This window comes from Chenopodium quinoa, unplaced genomic scaffold (assembly GCF_001683475.1).
Source record: "Chenopodium quinoa cultivar QQ74 unplaced genomic scaffold, ASM168347v1, whole genome shotgun sequence".
NCBI lineage: Eukaryota > Viridiplantae > Streptophyta > Magnoliopsida > Caryophyllales > Amaranthaceae > Chenopodium > Chenopodium quinoa.
Genome location: NW_018744970.1, coordinates 634,008 through 652,182, shown reverse-complemented (window position 1 = coordinate 652,182; position 18,175 = coordinate 634,008). Strand labels below are relative to the sequence as shown.

General features: G+C 43.1%; 1 long non-coding RNA gene across 1 annotated transcript; it reads left to right on the top strand.

Annotated features, from left to right (window-relative positions):
* The first annotated feature begins 726 nt into the window (after positions 1-726).
* On the top strand, positions 727-3,885 carry LOC110706464. The gene is made up of 3 exons (XR_002508346.1): positions 727-1,310; positions 2,983-3,330; positions 3,643-3,885. It is a non-coding gene; the product is annotated as an uncharacterized LOC110706464 (long non-coding RNA).
* The last annotated feature ends 14,290 nt before the right edge of the window (positions 3,886-18,175 follow it).

The following is an 18,175-nucleotide window of genomic DNA, read 5'->3' as shown; positions in this document are numbered from 1 at the left end:
CAAGGAATAGTTAAGAGAATGACAATGAATCAAATCATGACATGGGCTTAAGACACTTTAAATTAATAATCAGTAGGAGACAATTTACAAACAAATTGTTGAAGGCAGTAAAGAAAGTTATACCTTTTGGTCACGCATGGGCTGTAAATGGAACACATTCCAGAATTTTTTCCCTAAATTCAAAGGATCACAGTCATTAGCAACTTATTACCCATAGATGCGGAAATAAAAGCTTGTTCCAAGGTTGATACTTGTAGATTTTAGATGATAAAAACTGATTTAGTGATAAAACATACATTGCTACATCCAACAAGAATTACAATAGTTCATACACTAGTACATAATTGAGTTTACGTAACACGTGTTTGTAACACTTATTAAAGTGCAAAATTAATAGATTTATAAGTAACACTTTGGTAACATTTTTGTAGATTGTAACACTTTTAAAATAAGTAACATTACAAAGTATCACTTTTCATATAGGTAATATTATAGAGGAACACTTTTAAATAGATAACATTTTATAGTAACACCTAAGAAGTGTTACCTTATTTTATAACATCCCTAACCTATAAAGCTCTAACATGTCATTACTCCTCTTCTCATCTGCTAATTGATTAACTAAAATTAGTTTTGTTCGCTAATAAGGACAACTATGTAAATTACCCTCGTTGCCTTTAGCCTTCTCTAAGGCCTTGTTCATTTGAGTTACTCTACTCTACTCTGCCTTGCTCTGCTCTACTGTGTTGAAATCTACTCTACTCTACTGAAAATCGCTCTGCTGATCTGCTTTGTTATGTTCTATAGTGTATGGAAGCCCTGCTCTGCTCTTCTTTGCTCTGTTCTACTGAAATCTGCTCTGCCTAAAAACTTCAAAAATTCGAGCCTAAGTTGTAAGTACTACAACTCTTTTTTTTTCTCTTTTTTTTTTATTTGAGGGGAAAAGTATTACAACTCTACGAGTAATAAAATTCCTCAAAGTATTTTACTTTAAAAAAAGAAAAAAAAAAAAAACTCTACAAGTGACAAAATAAAAACTTGTTTCAAACAAAAAAAACAAAATAAATACTTTACAGGTTTATATTGCTCGATTCTTTCTCCCACTTAGAAATGATGAACCCTAACATACCTCCAATTGATTGATTGAAACTCCCAAATTGATTGCTCGAATCTTTTATTACTCGATTACTCATTTCTGCTTGATTCTCTTTCGCCTGAAGTGCTTCCAATTGATACGATAGAATTGCTGGATACAATTCTCTCTGCTGCTCAATTTTCGTTTGAGTAATCGCCCAAATCGAAAGTTTCAGGTATCAATTTTATTATTGTATGTTGTGTTTTTGATAGAAGTAGAGAAATTGTGTGATAATTTGTTGAGTTCATGCGATTTGAAAGTCACTTTCAGTTTTGCCATATTAATTTTGTAATTACTGATCGAATTTTCTCTTTTCGCTCGAATTTGCTGCAAGTTAGATATCGCTAATTTGTGATGTTTTTGTTAGATTCTTAATTATATGAGCTAATTTTGTTTATTGTCCTGATTTATGTTGAAATGCAGTTAATTGATTATTCCATAAAACTTTGAGTTAAATATTACTTTTTTTTTTTTCCCGCTAATCCACAGTTTATAATTAACTTTGATGAATGATTATTGATATTTTTGAACTGATTTGCTTCTGTTTGATTGTCTGAATGGATGGTTGAAAAGGATGGAAGGATTGAGGGGGTTAAGAAGAGGGTTTTTGTTGCTAGGTTTTGACTTGTTGATGTGTATATTTCGATATTCATTCTACTAAAACTAATGGTATAAATATTTATGAACAATTGGATAGAACTTAATTGGCAGACTATGTATTGATCCCTTGCCTTTAAGACAATCATGTACGAAGTGATGGGAGTATGATCAGGTATGCCGCATTGTGATAATTAGGTAATCCATTAAGATGCAAACAGGTCTGAACACTCTAGTAAATTTCAAAGAACTAACCTCACTCCTATAATACATTTGGTATAGCTTAGAATTTCTCCAATTTTAGAGACCCGCCAAAACTCTACTCACCCATCCCAGTTTAAGCACTGATATAGTGACATATTAACTTGTAGATTGAAGTATACCCTGATCATTGCAAGCAAAAATCCTTTATGTATTCAGAGCCTTATATTATCTCCTGTATATGTTTGATAACAACTACTCTATAGTAGAAGCTACTAAAATTATCTGACACCAAAACCCATCAAAAAAATAACTTTTGGCAAGACTTATGCTTCCGTGGCTGGGACTACATCTTCATCAGTTGTGTCAAGCAAAACTGTTTCTTTTGCTGGTTCAGTGCCATCTCCCACTACAGCCGCCTCTGTTTAATGTAGTAGTTTTTCTCTAAGCTTTGTTTTAAGCTCGTCTTTTTCTCTTACATTTTCAATGAGAAACTTTCTACCTGGTCTTTCCCACGGAAATTATGGCAGTTGAATATCACCCTGATTATTTATTAGCTTGTTCTTGACACCCAAACTTATGAGCTCTGCATCCCTACGTATGCCCTTGCCATAGCCCTTCCCATACTCGATTTAAAATTCAGTAGTTCTAAAAGGGGGGGGGGGTGCATGCTTGTTCTTTAGGATTTTCACAAGGACCTGACTCCCGACAATCTACAGAATGAAATAGTACATATAGTTAAAGGGATTCATACACTATTTCAAACGATATTTTTATTAGTTCTTAATGGTTATCCTACCCCTAATTCAATGATTCAATCACTTAAATGTTTCTGCATCCCCTAGCCAGATTCATTTTGCTAATAGCTTTGAAGATAGCTATGGTCAAGAGTCTACTAAAATTTGTTTACAACAATAAAAAAGTAATGAACTAGAATTAGCAATGTAAACTCTGATAACCAAGCTAATATTTCTAGGGGTCTGACACTCTAAAAATCTATTTGTGATCAATGATGTCCGTCAACTAACTGTCTTGTGTGTTCTTTGTAGGAATCAAGATCTAGATGGACATTATGAGAAAGCTAGACAAGCTAAGCAAGGATAGAACAAAATAGAATCAGAATGAGGGATTTGGGGGTTACATTCATGTTTTATACACTGGAACAGTCGATGAAGGGATCAAAATAAACAAACAAAAAAAAAGTAAGAAGGCGACTAAAGATTCCTACTGAAACAGTGGATGAAGGGATCGAAACAAACAAAAAAAAAAGTAAGAAGGTGACTAAAGACACTGACGAGTATACACCCGATGAAAAGGGAGAATTGAACCACTCAAGTGAAGAGGATTAAAATCAGATAAGGAAAAACAGTGTAAACTTGAGGTCTCGTTAAAAAAAGGTCGTTCTTTTTTTTTTTTTTTCTTTAATCCTGACATCTAAATTTTTTGAATCCCAATTGTAAAAAAATCATGTAATACTTTCATTGTTTTTTAATGAATACTTTATAGCAAGATATGACGCCATAAGAAGTGTGCATGCTTGCATATATGTATGTGGTTGATGTTTAGGGAGATACAGAAAATAAGTTTTTTATCCCCAGGATTGAAAAGATTGGAGCTGCCCGCTAAGCTTATTGTTACTGCTGTTGCAGTCTCTTATTGTTAGCCTTGTTTTTCTGCTGCTGTCACTTACGGTTACTGCTGTTTTGCAGCTGCTACTGTTGTTTTTTGCTGTTGCTTCTGCTACTTTTTGGTGCTACTGCTGTTTTTTTGCTGCTACTGCTCTTTGTTGCTGACTCTTGCTGGTGCTGTTTGCTGCCACTGCTTCCTGCCACTTTTATTTGCTGCTACATGATGTCTGCTAGAAGCTCTGTTGCTGCTGCTGCAATTATTCTAGCATTTGTTTCTTTTAATTTTTTTTCACTTTTTTTAGATAGAGATCGAAGTTAATTTTCTTTTTGTTTTGATTATCATCTTGTTTGGCCAAACATTAAAATTGGTGTGTATGGATTTTTTTTTTTGAAAGAATTATGAAATTATTTCAATTCAAATTATTATCTATCATATATGTTAGTTTCTCATTCTTTATTGTTAATTTTATTTTATATTTAATAATAATAATAATAATAATAATAATAATAATAATAATAATAATAATAATAATAATAATAATAATAATAATAATAATAAATGTTACCTATTAATGAATAAGTGATACATAATGTCGAATACAATGCTTACTATATGTCAAAAGATGATCGAAAAATGTTACCTTATAATAAACAAAATTGTTACATTAGTTTAAAAAGTGATACATAATGTCGGATAAAGTGGTACTATATGATTGAAAAATGTTACTAAAGATAAGTAAGTGTTACGTAAGAAATAAAAAGTAACACTTTAAAAATGATACTAAAAATGTAAAAAGTGTTACATAAAGAGGGTTTGTAGTATCACTATTGAAAGTGTTACCATATATTACCCAAAGTGTTACATAAGACCTTAGGTAAGATAGGCGGAAGTATCACCCAATAAAGTGTTACATATTGTCTATAATAACAATTTTACCACTTTATGTAACACTTTTTGGGTGTTACTAGAAATCATAACATCAATTCAAACGGAACAACTAATGACAATTAACACAACCCCCTCCTCCAAAAAAATCCCAAATACCGAATTTCATAACCGAACTCAAAAACTCGGAAATCCCATCAATTAATCTCAAGAAAATCATATCAAATAACATAACCAAAATACAATTAAAGTGATTTAAAAAAAAAAACCAACAAGCTAAATTCCTTAAATTTAAAAAAAAAACAAGTGTAGATCTACAAAATTACATAAAAAACCCAGGAAAAAAAAACAGAAAATAAAAATTGATTACGGGAATGAATTAAGAGTATTTAACATGATAAATGACATCCTTATATCAATGGAAATGCAGTATCATCTGTGTTTTCGTACATAAATGCCCAAAACTACCTAATGTCACCCCAAATGCTAAAAATGAATCAAATGCAAATTGCATGTAGAAAAAAAAAATAAAGCAAATTAGAATTCACCAAGAGTTCCGTCACCGCCGGTTACACCTCTGCCCAAAAACGACGCCGCTTGGGAGCTCTTGTATGAAGCCGCCGGTCAAGTTGCTCGTCTCAAGATGAACGCAATCGCTGCTCAAGTTAACCACCAAAACAACAACCAGCAGATAAGAGGTCTTCTCATTGCTCCTCGAAATGAGAGGGCCTGAGTTTGAAATAAGAGAAAGAGCTGAATGACGAGGAGGAGAGGAGAGGAGAGGAGATGAGAGAGAGAGAGAGAGGGAGTGAGGGTCTGATGAGAGAGCAAGAGGTGAAACCCTAAAAAGCCAAGTATTGGGCTCCTCTCATCAGTTGGGCCAAGTTTGGGCATTTACGTGTAATATAGTATTCGTAACGGGCAAAATAGTGTCCGTTACGAATACTTATTTATTCGTAACGGGCATTAATTTGTCCGCTACGAATAAATATGTATTCGTAACGGACACTATTTTGCCCGTTACGAATAAATAAGTATTCGTAACGGACACTATTTTGCCCGTTACGAATATCTTAATTGTAACGGGCAAAGCTTTGCCCGTTACAAATAGCCTGTTACGAATGAGATTTTATCCACTAGTGCATAAACAAGGCGATATGGAGTGGTTCCAATAGGTGTCTTGAAAGCCGTTCTATAGGCCCAAAGAGCATCATCCAACTTGTCCGACCAATCCTTTCTATTCCTTGCTACCGTCTTATCAAGAATAAGCTTTATTTGACGATTGAAGACCTCGACTTGGCCACTCGTTTGAGGATGATATGGAAGGCCGAAGCGTTGATGAACCCCATGATTCCTCAACGTCTTTTGGAAGGCATTGTGAACAAAATGAGAACCGTTATCGCTTATCACAGTCTTAGGCACACCAAACCTTGGGAAGATGATTTTTTTGAACAACTTCAACACTACTTTGTGGTCATTTGTTGGGGAAGCAATGGCCTCAACCCACTTAGAAACATAGTCCACAACCACAAGTATGAATTGATTCCCATATGAAGATGGGAATGGTCCCATGAAGTCAATCCCCCATACATCGAACACATCCAACTCAAGAATAGGTTGTTGAGGCATCTCATTCCTCTTGGAGATATTCCCAACTCTTTGACATCGCTCACATGACTTGACAAAGCCCCATGAATCCTTGAAGAGATGTGGCCACCACAAACCACATTGAACAACCTTAGTAGCGGTTTTGGAAACACCCATATGACCACCACTAGGATCCGAATGGCACATCTTTAGAACACTAGGAACCTCTTCATCCGGAACACAACGCCTAAGCAAGCCATCAACCCCTCGATTATACAAAATGCATGGGATCATCCCACAAGTAATTTCTTGCCTCCCTCTTGAGTTTCTTTCGTTGGTTCTTGGAGAAAGAAGGTGGAAACTCCCCACATGCTAGAAAATTCACCAAATCGGCATACCATGGGAGCTCCTTTACCTTAATGGCATACAAGACATCATCAAGCATTCTATCTTCAATTGGAGAGCCATAATCATGAATTTGATCACCCTCAAGGCGAGAAAGATGGTCCGCCATAACATTTTCCGCACCCTTCTTATCCCTAATCTCTATTTCAAAATTTTGTAGTTCAAGCACCCAACGAATAAACCTTGGCTTGGACTCTTTCTTGGAAAAGAGATACTTGAGAGTTGCATGATCCATGAAGACAATGGTCTTGGAACCCAACAAATAACACCGGAATTTCTCAAAAGAGTGAACAATGGCCAAGAATTCTTTTTTAGTTGTTGTGTAATTCTTTTGGGCCCCATTTAGCGTCTTGGACATATAGTAAATCACATGAAGCTTCTTGTTCACACGTTGTCCCAAAACACCTCCAATTGCCCAATCACTAGAATCACACATCAATTCAAAGGGTAGATCCCATCTTAGGGCTTGAACAATGGGGGTAGAGATTAGGGCCTTCTTCAACCTATTAAATGCCTCCAAGCATTTACCGTCAAACACAAACTCAACATCTTTTTGAAGAAGATCATTAAAGGGCTTGGCAATGAGTAAGAAATCCTTGATGAATCTTCTATAAAAGCCAGCATTCCCAAAAACAATCTCACTCCCTTGACATTCATCGGAGGTGGAAGCTTCTCAATAACCTCGATCTTGGCCTTATCCACCTCTATTCCTTTATGAGAGGTTTTGTCTCCAAGCACTATTTCTTCCTCCACCATGAAGTGGCACTTCTTCCAATTCAAAACAAGATTAACTTTCACACACCTTGCCAAAAATTTCTCAAGATTCACAAGGCAATCTTCAAATGAAACCCCACCTACGGAGAAATCATCCATAAACACCTCCATTTCTTCCTCCAACATGTCTCCAAAAATGCTCATCATGCACCTTTGGAAAGTTGCGGGGGCATTACAAAGGCCAAAAGGCATTCTCCTATAAGCAAAGTTCTCATAGGGGCATGTAAATGTTGTCTTCTCTTGATCTTCGGGGTGGATTGGGATTTGGAAAAATCCCGAATAGCCATCAAGGAAGCAATGGAACTTGTGCCTTGTTAGTCTCTCTAACATTTGATCAATTAATTGAAGGGGAAAGTGATCCTTCTTGGTGGATGTATTTAGACGTCTATAGTCTATACACAACCTTCAACCGGTGACCTCCTAGTTGGAATGAGCTCACCTCTCTCATTCTTGACTACGGTCATACCCCCCTTCTAAGGAACGACATGAATGGGAGAGACCCACCTAGAGCTTGAGATGGGGAATATGATTCCCGCATCTAAAAGCTTGGTGAACTCTTTTTTCACCACCTCTCCCATTTGAGGATGTAGCTTTCATTGTCGTTCAATAGAAGGAAGGGAGCTTTCCTTAAACGTTATGTGGTGTGTACACAAAGCGGGGCTTATACCCTTAAGATCATTAATAGTATAGCCCAAAGCACCTTGGTGCTTTCTCAAGACATAACATAACGCTTGAGCTTGGCTTTCACTCAAGGATGCACTAACAATTACGGGGTAAGTGGAATTTGGGCCTAAGAATTCATACCTTAGGTGTGATGGTAGAGGTTTGAGCTCTACCATAGGCACACCTTTACCTTCTTTTGTTGCGCCCGCTTGCAAAGCTTCTTGGCTTGAGATCTTTAAGCACATTTGTTCATCCACTTCCTCCATGCTTCCATTAAGCAATTCCTCATACAATGCGATCTCCTTGCATGGTGCGTCTAGCTTATCTTTGCTCAACAAAAAATTCTCAAGAGCATCGTTAGAGGTGAGAAAGTGCTCATGCATGGAAGACACAACATGATCAAGAGAGTCAATCATCATGCAATTTTCTAGGGAAGAACATGGATATTTCATGCTTTCATTCAAATCGAACTCTATGACCTCATCTCCTACCTTAAGCGAAATCTTTGCACTCTTGACATCTATCATAGCACCCGAGGTAGCAAGAAAGGGTCTACCTAGAAGGATAGGAATGGTAGCATCTTCATCCATTTCAAGTACAACAAAATCCACCGGGATCACAAACTTCCCAACCCTCAATGGAACATCTTCCACTTTACCTTTTGGAAACTTGATTGACCTATCAGCTAGTTGCAAGGTAATGTTAGAAGGTAAGAGTTCCCCTAGATCAAGTCTTTGATAAACCGAATATGGCATTAGGCTTACACTAGCTCCTAAGTCACATAGGGCATTATCAATTTGCATCTTGTTAATAGCACAAGGGATAGAGAAGTTTCCAGGGTCTTTCAACTTGGGTGGTGATTAGGGGATTTTGCTCCCACCAATCACCATCTGACAAGTGGACCAATAAGGTTCCGCCATGTGTCCGTCAATGGGCCAATAGGAGCCTGCCACGTGTCAAGCAATGATCCGTCCACCATGGACCAATTACGACACGACACGTGTCCTTCCCATGACACCTGGGATAACCGGTCACCTAGGCCCACTTCCGAGGGAAGCCCAATCAGCCCAAGGTTAACCTAAACCTAGATTGACACGTTTCCCGAGGTTATAAATACCTCCCTTAATCCTCATTAAGGGAGATTACAGGCTGATCACGCTAAAAAAGCAGATTACCTACATTAAACACTCTCACCTATAGAGACCCAATCACTTTAATTTCCGCATTAATTACTCCTTAAACAAGTACTAACTTGATCGTTGGAGGCGGAGCTCCCACCACAAGGAGTCTCCGTTGTTTTGCAGGTACATGCGTCCGGTTCCAGTCTCGGAATTGTAACTCTCCCGCAGGACATCAGAAAACCCCGAAACATTTGGCGCCGTCTGTGGGGAGAGTACTTCTGAGATGGCATCCACGTTTGTACCGACTCCTGAAGAGAGACGTCCCCTGGACGACCCTCTAGTTCAGTCGGACCACGATACTGAGAATGAATTTGAAGTTGAAGTTCACACAGCTTCAGACGGGACCCTAAGGGCCGACGTACCCGTCATACCGAAAGGAGGGAACGGGAACATCTTCAAACTGGAAGTGAGCCAGCAGGCGCACTGCCTGTTCGGCAGCAGCCGACTGATGGGTCTGCTCCCATCACAAGGAACGAACTCATGACCTTCATGAGGGACTTCAAGGGAGAAATTCAAGAGTTGATCAACAAGAATCCGCCTGCTCTGGACAAGGAGCAGTCGGCTAAGAAACCCTCCACTTCACAGAAGAGGAAGCCAGTTCAAGGGCGAGAGGCGACTCCTCATCCTAAATCTAGGAAGCGGGAGCAGACTGCCCTTGATTTCACAAAATACCGTTTTCCTACTCCAGGAACTAGGAACCTGTTCGTCATATTCAGGCGGACGGGTCGAGGAAAACATACACAGACGCTCGGCTACTGCTAGAGCAGAAGAAGAGTGACCGATTGTCAAAGTCGGCCTCTACTTCAAACTTCCAAGACAGTCTGCGAAATGCCTCAATGAGGCATACTCAGTCGTATCGTGAGAGTCAGTCAGGCGGCACCTCTCGTCAGTCCGGCTTTCACAGCGACCAGGCGGTACCAAACTTACCGTTTGTACCGCAACAACAGTATTTTTTACAGCCACCTCCGTTTGGTGGACATGCAGCAAAAAACGTCCAACCTATGGACTGGCAGCTACGGTTGCTTAGACTTGGTGAACAGCCGTCGGCCTTCTCCAAGGAAATTACTGAAGCCGCTCAGCCGACCAAAGTGAAAAATGTATTAGTAGGCGCCTATGACGGCACTACTAACCCAGAAGACCATCTGATGGCATTCACCAACCTGATGTACCTTCAAGGGTTGGATGATCCCACTTGGTGCAAGTGTTTCCCAGCGACTCTCAAAGGAATCGCACAACAATGGTTCGGCAACCTGCCGACTGGTTGTGTAAATAACTTCAGGACGCTTGCTTACTTATTCACCTCCAACTTCGCCATGAACATCCCTGCGAAGAAGACGACCCTTGATTTAGGAACAATTCAGCAGGGCGAGAAGGAGGGGCTTCGTTCTTACATCAGGCGGTTTAACCTGATGAGAATACAGATTCAAGGGTTACCGGATGAAGTAGCCTATACTGACTTGTTCAGGGGTCACAAAGACGGGTCGACCTTCAAATTTGATTTGGTCCGAAAGAGGGTGGCGACTCTTCAAGAGGCCTTGATTGAAGCGGAAGCCTATATACAGGCGACTGATCTTTGTAGTACGGTAAAACAGTTAGACGGGAAAAGGTCCGACAAAAGAGAAGGACGAGAGAAACAGTCGTCAAACAAAGACGAGAAGTGAAAAGAGGTCTGGGCGGCTGATTCCTTTAAACAGCCGGCCCAGAAAAAGAAAAAAGAATTCAAACCATACTCCCCAAAGTATGCGTTTCACAAGGATAGCCAGTTTATCCTAAAGGAAATCAAGGGACGGATCTCAATTGAGAAGCCGGTCCCCATGAAGGGTTCTGCAAACAACCGGAACCAAGATAAATTCTGTGCTTATCATGAAGATGTTGGTCATCACACCAATGAATGCATCAGTCTCATGCGGTATCTGGACCGCCTGGCTGAGCAAGGTGATCTTGACACTTATGTCAAGAAATCTACGGGGAACACTTCCTCAAAAAAGCAGTCGGCCAAAAAGAATCAACAGGACGACAGCTCCGATACAGATGATGCAGTCGTCTACACCATTGCAGGCGGCTTCTCAGGAGGCGGCCCCACTATTAGGGGCAACAAAGACAATATCAGACGGTTAGATGTAAATTCCGTTCACCAAGAACGGCCCTCCAAATATTCATTTCCTGAGATTGTCATCACTGCAGAAGATCTAGGAGGGGTAAGGGGGCTGCATGACGACCCTATCGTTATTGAATGTAAAGTGGCCAACCAGAGAGTTGGCCGAATCCTCATAGATACCGGAAGCTCCTCAGATCTCATCAGTAGCAAATGTCTGTCAAAACTAAAATATCAGACTGATTGCATACATCCGGCATCCCACCCTTTAGTAGGGTTTGGAGGAGGAGTCGTCCACCCAGTGGGACGAGTGGATGTACCCATCCGCCTGGGCGAAAAAGGGGAAGGACGACACATGGTAGTCCGGTTCCTGGTAGTAAAAGAACTCTCGGCCTACAACATGATTCTGGGACGACCAACCCTGAATAATTCCAAGGCTGTTATAATCCCATCTCTTATGTTGCTCAAGTTTGAGAGGGATAATGGAACAGTCGGGTCCCTAAGGGGAGATCAGAGGATGGCCCGAGAGTGCTATCTCTCGGATGTCAAGCCCACTGTTATGGCCACTGGGTCGAGTGGTGGAAAAATAGACCTTGACAATGTCAAGGAGAGTGCGCCTGTTTAAGAAGCAGGCGGCAAGAAGAGAAAGGCATCCCAGGCAGGGGCCGCAAGAAAAGACAGAAAATAGCAATCATTGGCAGAGGAGCGGTCGGATGAATTCCGCCCTCAGCCGGCTGGTGAGCATACGGACCTGATCTTAGACGAATCGCGTCCTGACCGAACAGTCAAAGTTGGGACGACTGCTCTAAGAGTCCTGGGTGACGAATTTCACAAACTATTGAAAGAATACAAGGACATGTTTGCATTCGAAGTCCATGAAATGCCAGGCATTAGTCCTGATCTGGCGGTACATAAACTAGCCGTGGATCCGAAAAAGAAGCCGGTACGACAGAAGAAGCGGAACCATGGCGAAGAAAGAAGTCAGGCGGCAGCCGCCAAAGTTAAAAAATTACTTGATGCAGGGTTCATTTGGAAATGTTACTTCCCAGACTGGGTTGCAAATGTGGTGCTTGTTAAAAAGCCGAATGGCACCTGGCGAATGTGTGTAGACTACACAGAATTAAACAAGGCGTGCCCCAAAGACAGTTACCCTCTGCCTAAAATTGATAACCTGGTCGACTCAACAGCCGGCCATGCTTTGATGAGCTTTATGGACGCCTACTCTGGTTTCCATCAAATTCCTTTATGGAAGAAAGATCAGGAGAAGACGGCCTTCGTCACTGATCAGGGGTTATACTGTTACACGGTCATGCCGTTTGGTCTTAAGAATGCCCTGACCACTTTCCAGCGAATGATAAACACGGTGTTCTTTGATCAAATTGGGAGAAATGTCGAGGCATATATTGATGATATGATTGTCAAGTCAAAACTTCAAAAAGATCATCTGTCGGACCTTCGAGAAACTTTCGCCACACTCAGGCGGCACCATGTCATGCTCAATCCCAAGAAATGTGTCTTTGGAGTTGAGTCTGGGAAATTTCTTGGATTCCTTATCAATTAGAGAGGAATAGAGGCAAACCCTGAGAAGGTGCAGGCGGTCATTGACATGCAGTCGCCTCGTACCATCCGAGAGGTTCAGAAGTTAACAGGTTGTCTGGCGGCCTTGGGAAGATTTCTAAGCCGATCAGGCGACAAATGCATATACTTTTTCCAGGCAATTAAGAAAAAGGCAAGGTTTGAATAGGGGCCGGATGCTGAGGCGGCCTTCCAGAAATTGAAAGTTCACTTGCATTCCTTGCCGAGGCTGGTCAGCCCTTTGCCCAAAGAAGTACTCTACATGTACCTGGCCGTCTCTGATCATGCGTTAAGCGCTGTTCTCCTTGCTGAAAGAGACGGCTGTTAGCTCCCGGTCTACTTTGTCAGTCATGTACTGAAAAATGCCGAGTTGAGGTATCCCTTAGTGGAGAAATTTGGTCCCCAATTTGATAATGGTCCCCAATTTGAGACGCCTGTTCTCAAAAGCTGGTTGGGTGACCAAGGAATTGCACACTACTTTGCATCTATCGACCGTCCAGGCGGCCTAGGGCGGATGAATTACCACATGTTCTCTGGGCCATTAGGACGACTGAAAAAGGGGCGACTGGAGAAACTCCATTCCTCCTAACTTATGGTGCGGAAGCTGTTCTTCCAATAGAACACTACGAGCCGACTCTTCGAGTAATGCTATATGACGAAGAGGCAAACTGGGAAGCCATGCGCCTGGCATTAGACTCACTTCCTGAAAGGAGAGGCAATGCTGTCTTGTGCCATGAAATTTACCGCCTGAGAATGACTAGATCATACAACAAAAAAGTACACAGGCGTCCACTCAAAGTGGGGGACTTTGTACTTAGAAAAATGGAAGCAGTTGGTAGGGCTAATGGGTCTGGCAAACTAACTCCCAACTGGGAAGGACCCTACCGAATCTGTGAAGAGGTCAGGGACGGTACCTACCGTCTGGGAACACCAGACGGACAACCGTTGCCTCGAACTTGGAATGTAGATAATCTTAAGAAATATTTCTTTTGAATGATGTAAATAGTCAAGGGCTACTTAATAAAAGTTTGTGTACTTAATATTCAATTTTGTACTAAGAGGGGCACGCCTACTAACAAACAGTCGGCTACTCTCCATGTTTAATTTTCTCTTCAGAGGGGCATGCCGCATGTACCTTTACAGTCGGCTACTCTCCATTGAGTATTTTACTCTATCTTCAGAGGGGCATGCCGTCTGTACCTTTACAGTCGGCTACTCTCCATAGAGTATTTTACTCTATCTTCAGAGGGGCATGCCGTCTGTACCTTTACAGTCGGCTACTCTCCATTGAGTTTTACTCTTTCATAGGGGCATGCCGTCTGGACATATAGTCGACTACTCTCCATAAAAGAGGGTCGACTGGTTCTAAACACACGGCCACCCCCCTAAACTAAAAATGATCAGGGCCTGGCCGACCCTGTGCCTAACAGGCGGCTACCCTCCTTTTACTTAGCACCTACGTTCACCAAGAACTAACCAAGGCCACAGGCCGAATGATCAGACCAGGCGCCAAGCCAACTGATCAAATCTTCAAAACTAATACGACCTGTCCCAACATCATAGCAGGCGTCCGGCGGCATCCCTCCAGATGAAATTCGTCGTAGAGAGCAGCTTCCTTTTGGGTGGAACATTGCTCTATAAACTAAATACACGGCACCTATACGACTGCCCCCAAGGGCAACCACGTAGCCGTTTTTGAGACAAGGATAACTCTATCACTAACCAAACCAGTGGTAGCAGTTGACATCTGAGTCAGATGACCGCCTGTATTACTTGGGATAAATGCAGGGGGTACCTCTTGAGTTAATAGCCAACAAACATTGGCGAATCAAAAGGTTCAGTCGGCCTCCGCCGCCTGGTACCTTTACTACTCAAGCAGGAGTGACGGCGATTGAGTAACACCAAAGTTAACTCATAGTCACTCTCTCAAACTTAGTATGGAGCCTAAAAGGTATGAGTCGTCCGCCTGTTTTTAGCAAACAGGGGCTCTCAACCACTACTCTTGCTAGGTTAACAACCTATGAGTTAAAAGGCAACAAACATTGGCGAATAAAGGGGAACAACCGATACCCACCGCTTGATACCTCTACTACTCAGTTACTTGGCGACTAGGTAACAATCATGTTTACTTGGTCAAACCACTTTCCTAGGTTAATTTTACAAATGACAGGACCGCCTGCCTAAAGGGGATCCAGTCTTTAAAATGGTTCGAATACCGATTGGATAAATGGCCGACTGATCGTCTAGCCTGGAAACAGACAACCAGTCGTCCAGGGGCATAGGCGGCGTGACTAACTATCCGTACCTGTCTGCAACTATCGGCCATGTAAAACAGTCGGTATAGTGTACAATTGGATATCAGAATATTCAATACTTGAACAAATTTGAAGCAAAACAAAAAATTCATTAAAAAGAAGCCGGTCATTAAAGACCGGCAAAATATTCAGAGCCCCGGCCCCCTGGCCGGGTAAATACAAAACAAACGGCACGCAGGCCGTGACAAGAAGACATAAAGCTTAAGAAGGGGGCAGATCTTCAATATTAGCAGCTGCCGCCTGGTCAGCACTCTTCTTGCTGGACTCGGCTTCAGCTGCATCCTTCTTTGATGCATTACCCCCAAGCGGCACAAGCGCCACTACCGACTGCTCCTCCTCCTCCAACGCTTCCTCCAACGCTTCTTCCTCAGCAGCCGCCAGGATCTCTTGATTATATGTATCAGAACACTAGCGGTACGTTTTTTCCCATGAGGCAAAGTCGGCATTGGGGAAGAGGCGGCCCCAAGTCATGCGCTGGATTTGAGCAGAGTCTTCCATCATCTCCCGGACCAGCTCTTTCTTTTCTTGCTCGGCCTTTTCCGAGAGCTCCTGAGTAAGACTCTTCTCCTGGGTCACCAGGCGTACCTTTACGCTCGCCAAGGATTTCTCCAAGGTTTCGTATGAGGACATCTTTTGGCGAAGAGGTCTCAGCTCGGCATTGAGGTTGTTGATGGTCGCCTCCAGCTCGCTATTCCTCTTCTGGGCCGCCTCTAACTGAGCCCGGATAGCGGCAGTAGCCAGCGCCTGATAATAAAGAATATCAATGGTCAGAACTTCATTTTGGGCAATTTGAAACATTGCCTTATCACAGTCAGAGGCGGCCATAGCTTTTGCAGCCTTTACCTCTTTGTTCTTCCGGTCAAGCGGCTTGCGAAGGCCGTTCACTCGGAGCAGGGCCTAAGTAAAAAGGGGAACAGGCGTCAGTTTCCAAACAAAAAAGAAAACAGGCGTCCTGGAATTCAAATACTCAAAAATATGCTAAGTATACCTCAGCAAGGACCCCTGCAATCCCGTCCAGGTCAAGGGTGCCGACACCCCTGACCGCCTCCCTTTCAGCCGGAGGAACGGCCTTGATCATAGACTTGGCCACCTCGACCAAGTCAGGCTCCTGAGGGCCGGCTGCATCAACCATAAACAAACGAGTTAGACCTAGTAAAGAAGGGAACAAGTCTAAATTCACAAAGACAGCTTCATACTTCTAGGCGGCCCAATTGGAGTTTTAGAAGGAGTGGTCGGTTGTTTCTCAGCCGCCGCATGTTTCCTGGCAGAACCAGGAGAGCTCGCAACAGTCGTCCTCCGGGCCTTGGGGTCCGGCTGTTGGGAAGAAGAAGCTCTTGGAGCGCCCGTCTAAAAAGAAGAAAAGAGTCAGTATATACATAAACACAACTCCAAAAAGAGGGTGAAAGGTTCGAAGCCCACCAAGGGTGCCCCCTTGTCGGGGGAGTCGGTTGAAGACTGTTGCATGATGGAGGCCCGCAACATGGCCGCCGCAGTCTTGGAGGCGGTAATTTTGCTCATGGCGTCCGCTGCAAAAACAAATAGCAAAGTTAATAAAAGTCATAACAAGAAATGAATGGAACAACAGAGTATTCGACAGGCCGGCTACCTCTTGAGCACCGACTGCTGAGGCCACAGGCGGCCAAAAAGTACTCGTCGTAGTGCCATTTGAAGCTCGGGACGCAGTGCAGGGGTACTTGCTCTCGTACCCCTGAAGTAGAGTTCACCTTCGACTCTACTTTGAAGAGTCCTTTATCTAGGATCTCTTTCTTAGCCTTGGGGGGAACATGCGGCATGCTGCGGCCGCCTGCAAGAAGGGGCGGATTCCTGTTCCACCTGTTGAAGCGCTTGTTCAGCTCTGTGTCTGAACTCTCAATGATGAGGAAGGTGCTCCGCTAGTCCTTCCATTTGTTTGCTTTACCTCTCGTCATGAGGTAGCCCCTGTGGCTCGTCAATTGATACCAGCCGATACCGCCTGCCTTATGGGTCCGGCTGAGGTAGTTCATGTGGGCGAAAGCCTCGAAGCTCGGCTCCACCCCGTGCATTTCGCACCCGGCCACATAGCCGAGTACGTTGACCCAGGAGTTCGGGCCTAACTGCCATAACCCCAACTCATACCCATCCAAGATCCGCTGAACAAGCGGATGTAGTGGGAAGCGCAGCCCAGCCTTGATGGCCGCCTCGTTGCAGCCAAAGCAGGCGCCATCATAACTGGTACCAGCCGGCCAGACGACTGTGTCTTTTGGATCCAGCACGAACACTAAAAAGCCGGGGCCCATTGTGTGGTTTGCGATAAAGCTCTCCACTTTCTCTTGCATGGCTGTGATCCGGCCCCGAGGTACCGTGCAGTAGTAGGGGGTATTTTGCTCTCGGTGAGAGGCGGATGGCTCCGCCCAATCGTCCCCCTTCTCAACTGCGTGAGAAAGCCTCGCCTCTTGCAGGCGACTGTTTTTCTCTTCTGTGTCCAGAGAAGCATGGCCAGAAGAGCTAGACTCGGAATCGTCCTCTGACGAGTCCAAAGAGGACGACTCTTCCCCTCTCCCGGAGGGGCCCGCCTCCTCTCTTTTAAAAGGAGCAGGAGAGAATGAAGAATTGTCAACTGTAAAATGGGAAGGGGTCACTTTGACTCCTCCCTCAGAACTGTCGGCTTTCAAGCCGCTTTGTTTAACCCCACATCTGGCGCCTGGTCAGATGTTTCACTAATCGGCACCCTGTGGGAGGAGCCGTCTGAGTTTGAGATCCTGGCAGTCTTTTTTGTCCTGGCCATCATGCTCTGCATAGACACAGATACAGTCGGACTTTGTATAAAGGGCAAAGATGGGTCCGGAAAAGGGCAGGCGACACTCCTAGTCCTAGATTCAGCCGTCCCCGGTGACCGGCTGATCACTAACCTAGGTCGTGTCGTGTGCTTCCGTGGTGCCATTTCAAAAAAGAATAAAGAGAAAATTAAGAGTAAGAGAGCCGACAGTTACCTAAACGAGTGACGATTGATGAAGTTCTAAAAATCCTTCGCAGTCGGCTTGTCAGAGCAGGCGGTAGGCAGAAAGGGTCCAAAATGTCAGAGCAAGTTCAGGGGTCTGAATGTTCTCTCACAAAGTTCTCAAGTGTGAAAATGACCGAAGTCAACACTCCTTTA